A 14,604-nucleotide genomic window follows, 5' to 3' on the forward strand; every position below is an offset into this window, starting at 1 on the left:
AATAACAATGTCATAATTGTTGGTAATCCCTTACTGCATAACTGTGGATTCCAGGCTTTCTAATAAGCCTTCAAAATGTGAGTCCACAAGTCAACACACACACTAGCTATGTCCATTATGTATAGCCTTAATAAAAACCTGCCAGAGGATTCAACCCATTTTTCTTATGAACTAATCTATAAAGCATTACTAAATTATGTATTAGCTGTTAATAGCAATTAAAGGAACTGAATGAATATGAAGATTGTGTTCAAGAATTTCAGCTACCTCTTTTGAATGAAGACCTGTGAAGTGTAGGCAAGTCAATCTGAACAGTTTTCTTAGTGAAATTCTGAGTGAAATCTTAGTGAAACTAAGTTAGAGCATCTTACTAGGCGGGTTTCCATTAATCCTCAAATTGTGTAAATTGAAATTGCAAATATAAAATATGCCCAATGGAACCAAGTCATTTTCGTCAAATAGTCAAAAAAGTTTTGAATCCACAACTCCTCTGTGAAATCGTGGACTATCACCTGCAGGAAATCCCTCATACGTGACTGCTCCCATGTATAAGGGGCTCGCCTTTCCATTATGGCTCCATAACACGCCTACGTGGCCTCGGATTGAAAATGATGACGGCTATTGCGGTGGCTGCAATAGAAATAAAGCTGCTAATGTTTTGAACATCTTTCGCCATGCTTCTTGGAATGTTATCACCAGAGGAGTGGTGGCAGAACATCACTCAGTGGAAATACAGTCATCTCGCAATTGTGTTTTATCAGCATTTTGAAAGTTTTGTGCAAATCTGTGATGGAAACCTGCCTACAGTTATGTATTTCCCAGTGAAGCAGAATATTTAAACGGTGCCCAGTTACAAGAAGGATTTAAATGAAATCCTTTACATTTGATTGGACCGCTAAAAGTGGGAAGGTTTAGAGTTCAGTGAAGCTAGAGCGGACTGTTGACGTCACACACACATGCATGCATGCACACGCACATGAATGAATGAATGAGACCTCAGCCACAGAGTCTGGATTGTTGACGTGATTGTGACAGGATGCTAATCACATTTTCTGAAGACATGGTCAAATCTGTCCTCCTGTCCATCTCTGTCCAGCTGCTGAATTGTCACATTTTTGGAGTGTCCAGCTTTGACAGACGTTTTCTTACATTGTTGTAAAACTTGTGTCAGATCATTAGTTGTGTTTCTGTCTGAGTGAGAGAACAGGACAACATTTCACATGAGAAGCTGCTGACAAGCTGTCCATTTTCCCTTCATCCACTGTTGTCCTCAAGCTTCTGGACTGTCTCCGATGGGACCCCCCACCTCCCTCATTAACTCCCAACAGCCCACCCCCATCCCTCTCCATGGAGGAAGACATCTCCACTAATGTCAGTTTTGTGAGGGCCCTCGGGGGCCCCTGTGGTGACTGGTGGCTTGTCATCGATTGTTCCAACCTCTTCAGGAGTAAAGAGCCCCCCTGCTTGGCTCTCCTCTCCACCTCCGCCCCCCCTCACACACACTGACCTTGGGGGCGCCACAGCCACGGTCCCACAGTAGGGGGCAGTAGTACATAATGATAGCAAATGGATGTGTGTTTCAGGGGGTGTGGGGGGTGAAAAGGGACAGCACTTAAACACAACACTACCATGTTTTCTACTTGCAGAGAGAGGAGCACAATTTCACCACAGCCAGCCCTTTTCATTACGCGTGGCTGTGTGATCCAGTGGCCGGCCCGGCAGGCAGCTGCTGCCCACGTGTTTGCTGTGGTCGGCCTCCGATCGGCGAGCCGGTGGAGTGTGAAAGCCTCGCAGCAGTGGCCTAACCACCGCTCTCATGATACGGATGCCAGCTCTCCCCGGGCCTGCGCGCCAATAACTCAATAACAGTTTGCCCGGCCGCTGGGTTTCCTGTGTTTGTGACAATTGTCAGTATTTTGTTTGGGTGGGGTGGGAGGTGATCCAAAGTGTTCAAACTCTAATGGACGCTACAGCGAGGGCAGGCGTCATGCAGCGTCCACAAGTTCTGTCATAAGGAAAAGTTGACTTGGAATGTTCTCCTCTCTGTTTTTGCAGTCCACAGTGTTTTAAAGTCCTGCATGTGAATGATAAAACAATGAGGCATTTGTGACGTAGCATCAGTTTGCTGATTTTACATTTACATGTCACATAACAAACCTAATTACTTCAGACTGGACACAAACAATGTGCAATTCTACTGAAACACAATGACTTGTGACTTCAGGTGGACTTTAGTGTTTTGACTTAAAATTATGTGATATCGGCCGAAAGATTACAATTCACATTTTCAGAAAGAGACAAATAAACTCTAAATATTTACTGATAGCTGACAGATTTTGAATCAGTCAAACAGGAGCCTAGCCAAGCCAACATTGTGTTTGGCTCTCTGCATCACGAGGTAGGTTTACAGCTTTATGCAAAACTTAAGTAATATTTTTCAAAAAATGTGATGTTTTGCAACTTCTCCTCTGGCGATAACATTCCGAGATGGATGTTCAAAACATTCGCAGCTTTATTTCTATTGCAGCCACCGCACCAGCATTATTATTATTTCCAATCCAAGGCCACATAAGCATGTTATGCAAGTTTGAGATCGTCAGACTCCCTTAAGCTTTTAAGAGCCTCCTCTTTGAAAAAAAGAAGAAAAAAAAAACTATTAACTTTGCATTTTATAGTGGTCTTGTTCCAGTTCCCCCATGTGACTGTTTTATGCACTTCTATATATTTTGCACTTTTATCTGTTTTACATTCAAGATGTTCTTTTATTGGCATTCTACCTGTTTTATATGACACTATCTCCTTTATTAGCATGTTATCTGCTTATATGGTATTTAATATATTACATGCTTATTTATTTTACTCTTAATTTGATCTGCTTCTATGCTTCTTGCTAAATTCCCAAATCTACATTCTCCTTATTTATTTATGAAATTGTCTATTTGTACTTGCACTCCCATCTGTTCAGGTATGCAGTGGGGCTTAATATTTGTTCTCTACTGTCCTAATGTCCCCCACTTCCTGATTGTGTTACTGTGAGTGTGTTGTGGACTTTTATTGCTTTATAATTCATGTAACATTTCCATTATAATAAGTAATTTGCAGTTTCACTGATTCAAGTTTTTCTTTTTAACTTATAATGAAAAATGTCGAGGTTTTATATGTTTGTACATTATTTAGAAAAGTCTAGCTGATGGTTAAGATGAATCATCTCTGGAGTCATCTGTGGACAAAACAAGGTGTACACACTGAGAATCACTAACCTGGGGGGTATACTACGAAGCAAGATTAGTGTCTTAGCGAGGTCTCTTGAGTCTAAAGATAGGGTTTCCTGTACTACGAAGGTGGCTCTCTTTTGACCTGGCTGGATCACCATGGTAACTTATGTGTCAAACTTAACCTGGTCGGAAGGAGGTTATTTTCTGGGTTTCAGCTTGAAATCAGCTGAAAAGCATCTTTCACAGCCTCCTTAAGGTGCGCCACTCTATAATCAGTGTCAGCATATAAACTGAAAATGTTAATAATACACTTCATATGACTTGTGGAGTAATGTTACATAAATACCTCCTAACAAAGTTGCACAGTTATCGCTATACATTGCATTTTTTTTTCCCCACAGGAGCATACAGTTTATCAGTGATGTAGAAAATCTGAAACAGAATATTGTCTCCCTTATTCATTTGGCTGAGACTCTCACTGAGCTACTGAATGTAATGTGTCTGTGGTGTTTTCTGGTCAATTTGTCTACAGTGGCTCTAAAAGAAGCTTCTTTAAAACCACAGATCACATTATTCATGAACAGGTCACTATATATTTTTAATCAGGATGATGTTAATTTCACATTAAATACGATATAATTCCTTCAAATCATATACCGTTACCACTTCTTATGTTTAGGATATGCTTGGTTCTGATTTGCTGAAGTCTGTTTTTACTCAGCTGTTATTATACAGCTGACAGATTAGTGTGTTGGTATTTATCACAGATATTATTCAATCTGTAAAATTTATTTTACTTTGATTTGTCGAAAATCTAAAGTGATTTATATGTTTCCCTTATTACGGGACTGTGTGAAACCTAAATATAGTTTTAGATTATAATGTTTAAATCCACTGCATTAGGTTTTAAATTTCAGAGCTGCAGAATTTGTAGCTGTCGTGAGAAATAACGAAATGATATAACAACCTAAATAGAATGTCTATATTGCATTAAGTAGTCGTCATTTTCTGTCAGCTCTCACCTTAATTGAAGCAACAGTGTTATTTTGCACTGTAATACATTTTAAAGTAGTTTGAAGTAGGCGGCTCACAATCAATTATTTTTTAGTGTCAAATGACTCAGCGCGTCATTTGACTTGTTTTCTGTAAACACGCACAGAATTTGAAGCAGAAAGCCTGACTTAACAAAGAAAGTTGATAACCACCTTTATGGTACCCTGTTAGCTCTGACCCACGCTGCAGGGTTTGTTGAGCCAGCTCAGTCAAAGAGAGCCTGGCTCTGTTGAACTGGCTTCGTAATATACCCCCCTGGAGATGAAGTTGTGGAAACAGCATGAAACTTCTGGTTTTAAACAGTTTTGGAGCCCATTCCGTAAAAGTCTGTCAAGGTATTTGAAAGAGACGTGGATCTATGAAATGTTCACAGTGCTACAGTGTGTGAAGGTTTTATCTGTTGTCATGTGAGTTGTGATGTAGCTTGAACATCTGCTGAGGTGTGTTCTGTCTTGCAAATCAGTGGCCAAACTCTCAAACTGTTCTTCCCTTTTCTTCTCTTTTGTGTTTGTGTGTATACAAGGCATATGTCAGTGTTCAGATAATTGTGTGTCTACAAGTTGCCATTTGTGTTGCTGCTGTAGTTCCATTGAGGGTTTAGGTCACAATACTGCAAACCAGAGAATGTCAGCGAAACACAAATATGAGCACATTTTCTCTGCCTGATTGGAGAGCTTGTTGGGTGACTCTTTGCAAAACAATGAAAGTCAGAAGAAGAAAGTGTTTTGGTGGTGCCTTGCCTCCATTAATCCATAACTCCTCCATGTGTATTTATGGGTGTTATAGAATGTTCTACGTTTATTATGCTCAGCTTTAAAAATGCAGCATTTATTTGTGAAGCTGCATTACTGTTTTTGTCCATTTTCAGGGGTCTTACTTTTTCGAACTACTCCTACAGATTTTATCCAATTAACTTCAAATTTTCTGAGTCTCATCTAAAGGCCTTGGACATCAAAAGACATTGAAAGCTTCAGTTTTTGTCACACCGTGTGGGTGTAGCGAGGCCTCAAACTTCCATGTTTCGCCATGAATCAGGAAGTAAATAGGAAGTGGTTTATAACTCCTCCTTTTTTTCTTTCTAATTAACAGTGGATCAATGTATAAAGTGAAAGATGGTACTAATGACAATGGCAAATGCACAGAGATTAACACTAACTTTTTAAATCCTGCCGGAAAAGACATCCACTATCCTGCCAACAGCTGCTGCTAATGACACAGAACTTCATCTCAGGAGTTAGTGGAGACCCAAAACAAGTGTCAAAAGTGGGCGACTATTTAACAGCTGAAAATGCTAATGCTTTTTTGTGTGTGTGTGCGTTTGTGTGTGTGTCTGCTGGACAGATAAACATAAAATTTATGTTGACACATTCACTATGTGTAACAAACACTGCACCACAGGCTTGGACCCAAATGCAGACTCAGACACCATGGAGAAATTAACAATCAGTCCTGTAATATAAAACAGGTCGGTAGACAGGAGATCCAAAGAACACTCAGACAGAAGTACAAAAATCGACAGGCAAAAGTCAAAGTCCATAAACAAAAAAAAAAGGTCACAAGTTCAAAGGTTCTCAAATCTTACAGGAGTGCTAGGGTGCTGACAGGGATTTAAGACAAACTAGCACAGAGGGAAAGGAGCACAGAGACTGTATACTTATGAGGGGAGACAACTGGACACAGGTGCAACACATAAGGGCTGGGCAGGTAATCACACAGGAGGGAAACACAGGAGCAGAAAGTGCAGGACCTGAAATGAGAAAGATGCCAGTTTCATAATAAAACAGGAAGTACAAAACAATTTAACACAAGGGGAACAAAAAAGACAACTTAACTAACAGAATGAGAAATGACACTGACAATTTACCAGGGTCATAATGGCAAACTTATGCGATTGTTAGTATGAAACAACACACTACAAGATTATTGTGCAGTGTCCTTTCCACATTCATGTTTTGATGATTAATGATAGAAATACAGTGTAAATCTTGAACATCTGCTTTGTCAGTAGATCAACCCCCTATTTCAATCATATTTAGTTTCTGATCATTCATTAATTTCATAGATATAATGTTATACTTTAGAGCTGTGTGTTTTACTGTCTCCTTTCAAATTGAGTTTTTATATAGAAAATTCTGAACTTTAAATAAAGTCATAACATGAAAAAAACTTGTTCTATGTTATTTTTCAGCCCTGAGTAGTGTCTGCAGGTATTCTTTTTAGGCTGCAAAAAGTACCAGCATTCTTCATCAGTAAGGCAGTAAAGTCTTTGAGTCACTTAATTGATGAAAGGTGAAACATCTGGACTGTGGTGACTGGACAGCAAGAGAACAATGTGCAAAGACATATTAGTAGGAAAATCAACCTGACACAAAGTGAGGACAAAAAAAGGATTTTGGTCTCTATGAATATCATAGTACATATCTGCAGGATGTCCAAATACATGTTCCTTTTGTGCTTGTGTGTTTTGACTGTTTTTTAACATGTTAAAATGCATGAGCAGTGTGTGACACAACCTTGCTGAACTGCAGTGTTTCACGCTTGCAGATTGCACACTGGCAGTGTTGTTGCTGCAATGCTTCTGCAGGGCTGCCTACTGCTGTATTTTCACGTCTAAGCACAAATTTTACTCATTAATAAAGCTGTGCAGCTCCTGCATTGTCAACAACATGGTCCTGCAATTTTTTCACAATAAAATGCCTTGTGTCAACAACTAATGGGATTCTGTCGACAGAGATGTTGTATGAGGACTTTTATTTTGAAATGGATGGAAAGTTTGAGTAAAACAGATACATTTGTATTTCCTCATCTCTGGGACAGATAAAGACATTAAAACTGTAATAAAAGACGGTATAGAGTCAATGTAATTATCAAAATACCATTTTCACTGTCTATCTGCTGACAACCACGCACAGCATGTAGAAAAATTGGCGAGCCACCGTTTCTCTGGATGTGCCGCAGCTGACACGCAGCTGAGACACGCCTGACCAGCGCTGCCCATGCAGGCAGTATGGCTGCTCTGACTTGTTAATATGGGCAAAGAAAAATCACGCTCTGCTCACTCAGGCAGTGTGTTCTAGGCAAAACAACTAAAGAACATGTATTTTCAGCCTGTTGCTGCCGGGCTGCCCCCAGCCAAAAAGTCCACCAGTGCAGCTTTAAAGTTTGTGATATCAGTTGAGGGAGGGCACAAAGTGACAGATTGTTCAAGAAACAAAACTGATCTGCTGTGAACTATTCTGTGAATCATGCCATTTTCTAGGATGTTAAAGCACTGACATTTAAAAGAAAGAATATGTGTATTTTTTCTCGTTCTGACTCTTGTTATGACACAGAGAATTAGCAACAAAAAGGTAAAAAGAAGTAATTTTTTCTTTTCATTGTGTTTTAATCTAAATCATATGGCCTTCTTTGTCTTTCGGTGGTGAATAATCTGCTGTGTCAGTGGCCTCCTGTGTCTTCTCGCTACATTCCCTGCTCTTCAATTGTCACAGCTTAGACAGTAAATCTACATTTCACCCTCCACCCTCAGTTGAAAAAAGTAAAGCACAAACTCTGTCTTTTCCCCAGACTTCCACCCAAGAAAGTCGAATAAAAACTCAGCAGCAATCATCCACACCTACCTCCTCGTGAAACTCCTGGATGAAAAGATGCGATGGAAATTTCACTCTGTTTGTGCTGTAATTTAGTCCTCCCTCTCCCCTTTCTGTCAAAAAACAGACCCCGTCTCCCAAAAGACAAAAACACACAAAAATATGCACACTGATTCCAGGTGTGGGGGGTGGGGGGGGGTGCGTGGGTGAAGTTACGGTACATTTGCCATTCTAGTTGTGTGTAAATATTAGAAAGCAGCAGGTTCCTGGCATGAGGAGAAGCCAGCCAAAGCGGCGGCACTAAGACAGGCGTCCTTATCGGTATTGTGTTCAGACTCCGGCGTGCTCCTGCTGTTTGTAATCTGCAGCCGCCGCTGTGAGCAAAACTGGACAGGCATTTATTGTCCCAGCAGGAGGACGCTTGACAAGAGAATGTTAAACACTCCGCTACCTGCAATTTTCAAAAGGCGATAGCAGACATGATAAAATGTACACACACATTTAATTTCATGTTTTCTTTTTTTCAGGAGAGGGAGAGGCAGCAGAGAAATGGGAACTTGGGGAAAAGAGTGAACAGTTTCTTTCAAGTCTCACTGTTGTTTTTGTTGTTGTTGTTGTTGTTGTTGTAAATACATGTTTGTGTGTGTGTAAGTGGCTGTGTGTGTTCACTGAGGAAGAACACAACCAGTGTCAACAACTCTTCCAAGAGAATACGAGTGCCAAAGAGGGCCCACCACAGGCCAGATGAGAACTTTATTTTACATTATTGCTGGCAGTAGTGTTGGCTGTGTGCAGTGGTCATCAAGAAGAAATTATTATCAGCGCTAAATTTCAACCACACATGCACACACACACACACACACACACACACACACACACACACACACAGACAGACACACACAAACAAACACACACAGAGTAAGAGGAACTCTACTGCAGCCTGTGTAAAACATGACTTCAATCACAATTTATGAACATGCAACATGTTTGCATCCCAACTCGTGTTCTGTCAGTGACCTTCCACATTGTCCTTTTTGGGTATTCTGCGTCAGCTGTTAATGCTGTTTGGTGGAATAGAGTGGTGAAGTAATGAGTCCTAAAACGTGGAAGTCCATCAGCCTTTTAGCACTTCAGGTTCCCTCGTCTTAAAGTCTATGGGTTTTTTGAATGGCTTTTCTGTAAAATGCCTTAAATATGGTCTGTTGTTAACACAGGCTAAAGATATTTAGATGTTTTCCTCTGCAACATAAAATACATCTGCTTAAACCCAATTTTCGAACTTTTTTTGATTTTGCTCGGCTTAAAAAAGGCAGTTGCTAACAAGTGGCTAAATGGGACTACAGTGTTTGGTGGGGATGTTAGACGTCATCACAGCAGACACAGAAACTCATTAAACCCACTTGTCCTTCCTTTATAGCTTTACAGAGTCACACTCGGACTTGTAGATTTATCTGCTTTTAATATTTTTTGATTGTGTTTTAATATGTTTTTATGGTGTTTGTAGTGGTGAAATTTAAGTTCTGCGACCATGATGTAGATTGTTTATAGCAATACACAATAGCTTTTTGCTTCTAGTGATTCCATTTATGCTTCAAAACACACAAAAGTGGTGTTCGTCTGTGAAGAATATAATGGTGAACAAAACGTGTAAGTATCATAAACTTGTTTGTCACAAAGCTTATTTTTGACGATAATCGAAAATCCCATTCAAAAATCCCATAAGGTTTTTGATGAGGAAACCAATGCGATACTTACTTCCTGGTTGGCCTACAAAAAAACAACATCCCTTCAACACTCCATGATGCAGCCCGTTACCGTGATGTCAACAAATGCACATGTTGAGATGCTGCTGCATGTCCTTCTGATTACATAGCATGAGCACATGACAACCAAAGGCTGAGCCCTTTCCTGAATGACAAAAACGCCAATATTTTTCTGTGATTTTTGCACATGACCCGTTTGATTATCTATGTAGATTTGAAAGTTGGCTTTTTTTTTCTTGGTTTTGAATATGATGATGAATTAGAATCACACATCCATCAATCTCACTTTTCATGATAACAGAAGATAGTTTATAAATGTAACAGTGGAAAAACAGTTCTTTTTATATATCTATTTTACTAGTCCACCAATTAAATCAAAGTAACATGTTTGCCGTCATCATTATGAACCATCTCAGCTCAGAGTTCTCACTTGTCAGTTCATTTTGTCACCTTCGGGATGATGCTAATCACTCAGATGAAGGTGAGACTGATGCTGAAGTGATGAGATCTGATTCGAGAAGCAGTATGTAGTAGTCATCAAATATGCTAATCCCCTAAAGCAAGAGAGCCAGTTGCACCACTATTAGAACAGATACATTTCAGAGAGAATTAATTTCATTTACATGGATAGGTGTTTAATGGATCCAACAAACCCCAGACTTTCACTGGGAGTCCAGTGTTCACTTCTAAATGTGATATTCTTTCTAAACCTTCCCTGGTGTTCGTTGCCATGCGCTTTTGCCCTAACATAACCATGTGCCGAATCATTCCACTTGTGCTTGTGTTGACGTCACGGCATCCTAGAAAGTCAACAGCAGACACAGGACGATACCTACGCTGTAATGAGTAGGTGCGGAAGTCAACTCCAGAGCTGCAATATGTGATGACTTGGGGTGAGAGTGTGTTGGAGTGGCAGTGCAATGCTCTAAATTTGAGCAGATATTGCCAAGTGAATGGAGCCTGTCCGGATGCAGAGACAAGTGATTAAAAGTCATCCCACCCTGGATAGATACTAAAAAAAAAAAAAAAGCGAAAAGAAAACTCTCCTACAAAGCAAAAAGGTACAAAGCAACAGAATGAATGAAGTTTTTTTCATGTATATTATTCATAAATAAGCTTTTTCAAAGACATCTGTCTTCCGTGTTATCATGTTGTAAGTTTGTGATGAGGTCATTATGCTTTGTTGTGCAATGTAAGAAGATTGTCAACGTAATTGTGGTGACGCTGGTTCAATCCTGTGCTCACCTGGCAAACCCTCCCACTCTGACACTAACTGCCACTTCAGTGATGATGTTGAACTGTAGTTAAGTCTCAGCCCATTACCACCTCTCACCCTGACAGAACTTTATAACGGCCAGACCAAAGCATGGACCTGTTTACCACAGTCTGAACATGGATCGCTGTGTGTTGACGTGTTTGGCAGGAGGGTAAAATCTCACTGGCAGCAGAGACATGTCTCTCTGATTTGGCTGTGTGAGCGATGGCTCTTAAATTGGGTCGCAGCGACTAATGGATGGCATGCTGGGAGTGTCATTAAGAGGAAATAAACCTATGTGGACATATTTATTAAGTAATTTGCACCTAGGGCCATGGAACATCTATTAGAGGCTAATCAGAGGAGCTCATTGACTACAATGTCAGACTGCTTAATGGATATAAAACTGTATGACTTCTTACAGTGGTTCCATCAGATCAAAGAAATATTGTTATGGTTTTAAAAAATAACATATTTACACAAGTTTTTGACACCTTCAAAGGAAAATCCTGTGATAACTCAGCCTGGGTGTGATTCTCATTAGTGACAGGTCATGCTAACTTTGCACTTGCCTCCGCTGCTGTAGAGAACTCCATCAAAACTGTGTGTATCGGTCATGCAGCACTTGGCTCGTGAAGCTCACCAGATAGAACTCAACTTTGTATAAATCATAACAAACACTTATCTTTGTTGTAAAGTACATTTACATTACATTTACACATGGGAACACTGAAATTTCCTCACAGATTTTAACTGCATAGGATATCCCATTTGGGTCAAGTTGCCAGATACCCAAACCATGGCTCTCTATGTGCATGCCTGATTGTTTCAATATGTCAGACTGTGGGTCATTGTGTTAGAGTGAGTCCTTGCCGGAGACGTTTATGCAAAAGAGGGATGATTTGTTTATATTAGGGTTGTCAGCATTAACATGTTAAGTATGATGCGATTAAAGTCTGTAAATAACATTTTCTTTTTTAAAACTGCATTATTCGTTTGCTGCTGTTTCGTCCCTTTGATGCACCCTTGCAAATCTGCTTGCTGGCTTACTGCTGCCGCTGTGATGGAAAATAATGACACTAATAAGCTTTTGAATGGCTCATTTCACTTTGAAAAACTCCCGGACAGCTCAGTTGACAAGACAAAAGTAATAAGCAGAAACAAACAGAATTAAAACATCAACAAAGTACTTTGAGTTTGATCAACCACCTATGAGCTAAACATACAAGTGCAGCTAATCAGACTGATGTTAGCAGGCAAACACAGACACCAAAGACAGCAAAGCGCTATTTTGGAAATTCCGTCTTTCATTCATTCATTCAATGTCGGTAACCCCTTGTTCTCGGAAGGGTCGCAGGGTAGCCTATCCCAGCTGTCATTGGGTGAAGCCTGCGTACCATTCAAAGTCGGAGGTTAAAATTTCCGAGTTGAAATTTTCATACTTCTGACTTCCAAGCGTTCTCGGTGCACAACACCAAATGTAAATAAAAAACATGAAAAACAGTGACAGACTTGTGTTTCTGTGGCTAGTTCATGGACAGTTGCAATGTCAGCAGGACTCTTGGCACATAAAAGAGGAAACAGAGGAAAACTATACATAAGGTAACAGATGCCGTTATACATTTTATTTTATGGCATTTTCATACTTGGCATTTTATTTTGACATCAATTTACACACAGAACAGGTTTTACTATATGATAGTATATGTATGATTTTATTTTAAATACATGTGAATATACTTTGCATTGCCCTTTAACTGATTTCTTACCTTGATGATGTAAGCCTCTGTGGCCTCTGTGGATGCTGCTATTGTTGTGTGATGTCAGACCGCTGAAGTCAGGGTACATGGATTTATCCCGAGTTCTCAAGTAGGAACTCCGACTCTGAGTGGTGTTCCACGTTGTACGTTTTCTAGTAGAGGGTTGGGATATGTCCACCTCTGACTTCGAATGGAACACAGCATAAGTGATGTCCTCAGGTTGCCATGTTGTGACCAGTCATTTGTTTTTGTGTTGCAGGGAACGAGTTTATAGGTTGAATAGGAACTCCTGAAAAGTGCAAATACTGTCGCATTAACTAGTGGTCATTCAACGTCAGTGAGTAACCAAAATGATCTCAAGGTCACTGCACATCATTTTGAGACTTATTGGACATTGCACTCTTTTGCTTTAACAGCACGATATAGACAAAAATGCCGCTATGCAAAAACTTGTGCCTGGTACTTCTCTGAGGTTGCAGAATGATGGGACATTGCAAGAAAGGTGATGACAGCTGGCACAGACAGAGCCAGTGTATTCCCTTTAAAAATAGTGAATGATTAGAAGAGAAAATCCATCAAGGTTTGAGAAATTAGAATTTCCTTTAATCTGTTATCATATTTGTTCCTATCAATCTAAACAGTCCTGAACATCACACAAGGCCTTTTTTTTTTTTAAGGCAACACCACTTTGTTCCAGCACTTCAGACCCACAGACAGTACTGTATGTGTGTCATGAAGGAGTGGGGTCAGTCCTGTGGGAGCCTGTTTTGTTCCCTTGGATGTCTGGAGGAGGGCGACAGGGTCCGGCTGGTAGACTGGCCCCAGGCAGCACTCCCGCTGACCAGGGCTGAGTTGAAGTAGCTGTGAGGTGGGTGGCTACTGATGGGGGTGGAGGAGCTTGTAAGGGGTCCGTGGGGAAGTCGTGCTCATTCAGCGAACACTGAGGGCCGGTGGGGAGCCCCGGGCAATGTCCCACACTGGGGCCACAGAACAATGTTGTGGTGAGACATCAGAGTTGTGGTCAGCTGCAGAACAGATCCTGCATGACTTCCCTTTAGTCCTCACACTGAGCCTGTCTCTTAGTGAGTTTGCTTTAGTTTTCTTTAAAGTAGGATTTTAAACAGAATTAATACATCTACACATTGGAATTCATTTGTTCAGACTGTGGGAGAGTTGCTGATTAAGAAATATGTGAAGTGCTTTAACCAATCAGGCTCCAGCTCCCAGCTGGTCAAATCTTATGTTTCACAGACCTGGTGTTCAAACATGGTTCCCTTCTTACTCAAACTAAATAAATGTAAACTGAGTCTAAACCTGATGACTGCCCTGAAATGCTTAAATATTCTCATCCCAAATTGTCACATGTTGCCAGTTTGCAGTGGACCTCTGCATCTGCATATTACACTCTAGATATCCTATTGATGTTCTGGGATGCCGCTACTATGATGTCAACCCAAGCACATGATGCTGCATGTGGTGGTTAGGTTTAGACGATGTCACAATCAATGCCGGAACATCACCAAATGCACTTGCTTGCACAGATGGTTAGGATTAGGGGACAGAGGCACATGGTAAGATGTAGAAAAAGAATGCACTCATGTTGCCATAGGCACTGGTTGATGCGATGCATAACAACCTAAATACACTGTTTCATGGAAATTTGGGGCCAGATTCACAAACATCCTGAGAAAATTCTCAGAGAGCTCCTAAACCAGCCTAATATTACTAGCAAGGAGTCCTACCTTAAGAATGATTTGGGAAAATTTTCAGAGCAACTCTGAACAAGGAAGGGATAAAAACTTTCATCTTATAGAGAAAGTGTGGTTAAACCTGTTGGTAGGTATGATGCGTTAATTTAACAGATGTAATTTATTGTCATAGATATGCCCTTTGGTGAGCATCCAGTGGAAATGAAATGAACTGCGAAAATGCTGTTTTTGTGGTCACACTGCTGTACTGCAACATACT

The sequence above is a fragment of the Plectropomus leopardus genome, chromosome 14 (genome assembly GCF_026936395.1).
Source record: "Plectropomus leopardus strain MGB_pleo_1.0 chromosome 14, ASM2693639v1, whole genome shotgun sequence".
NCBI lineage: Eukaryota > Metazoa > Chordata > Actinopteri > Perciformes > Serranidae > Plectropomus > Plectropomus leopardus.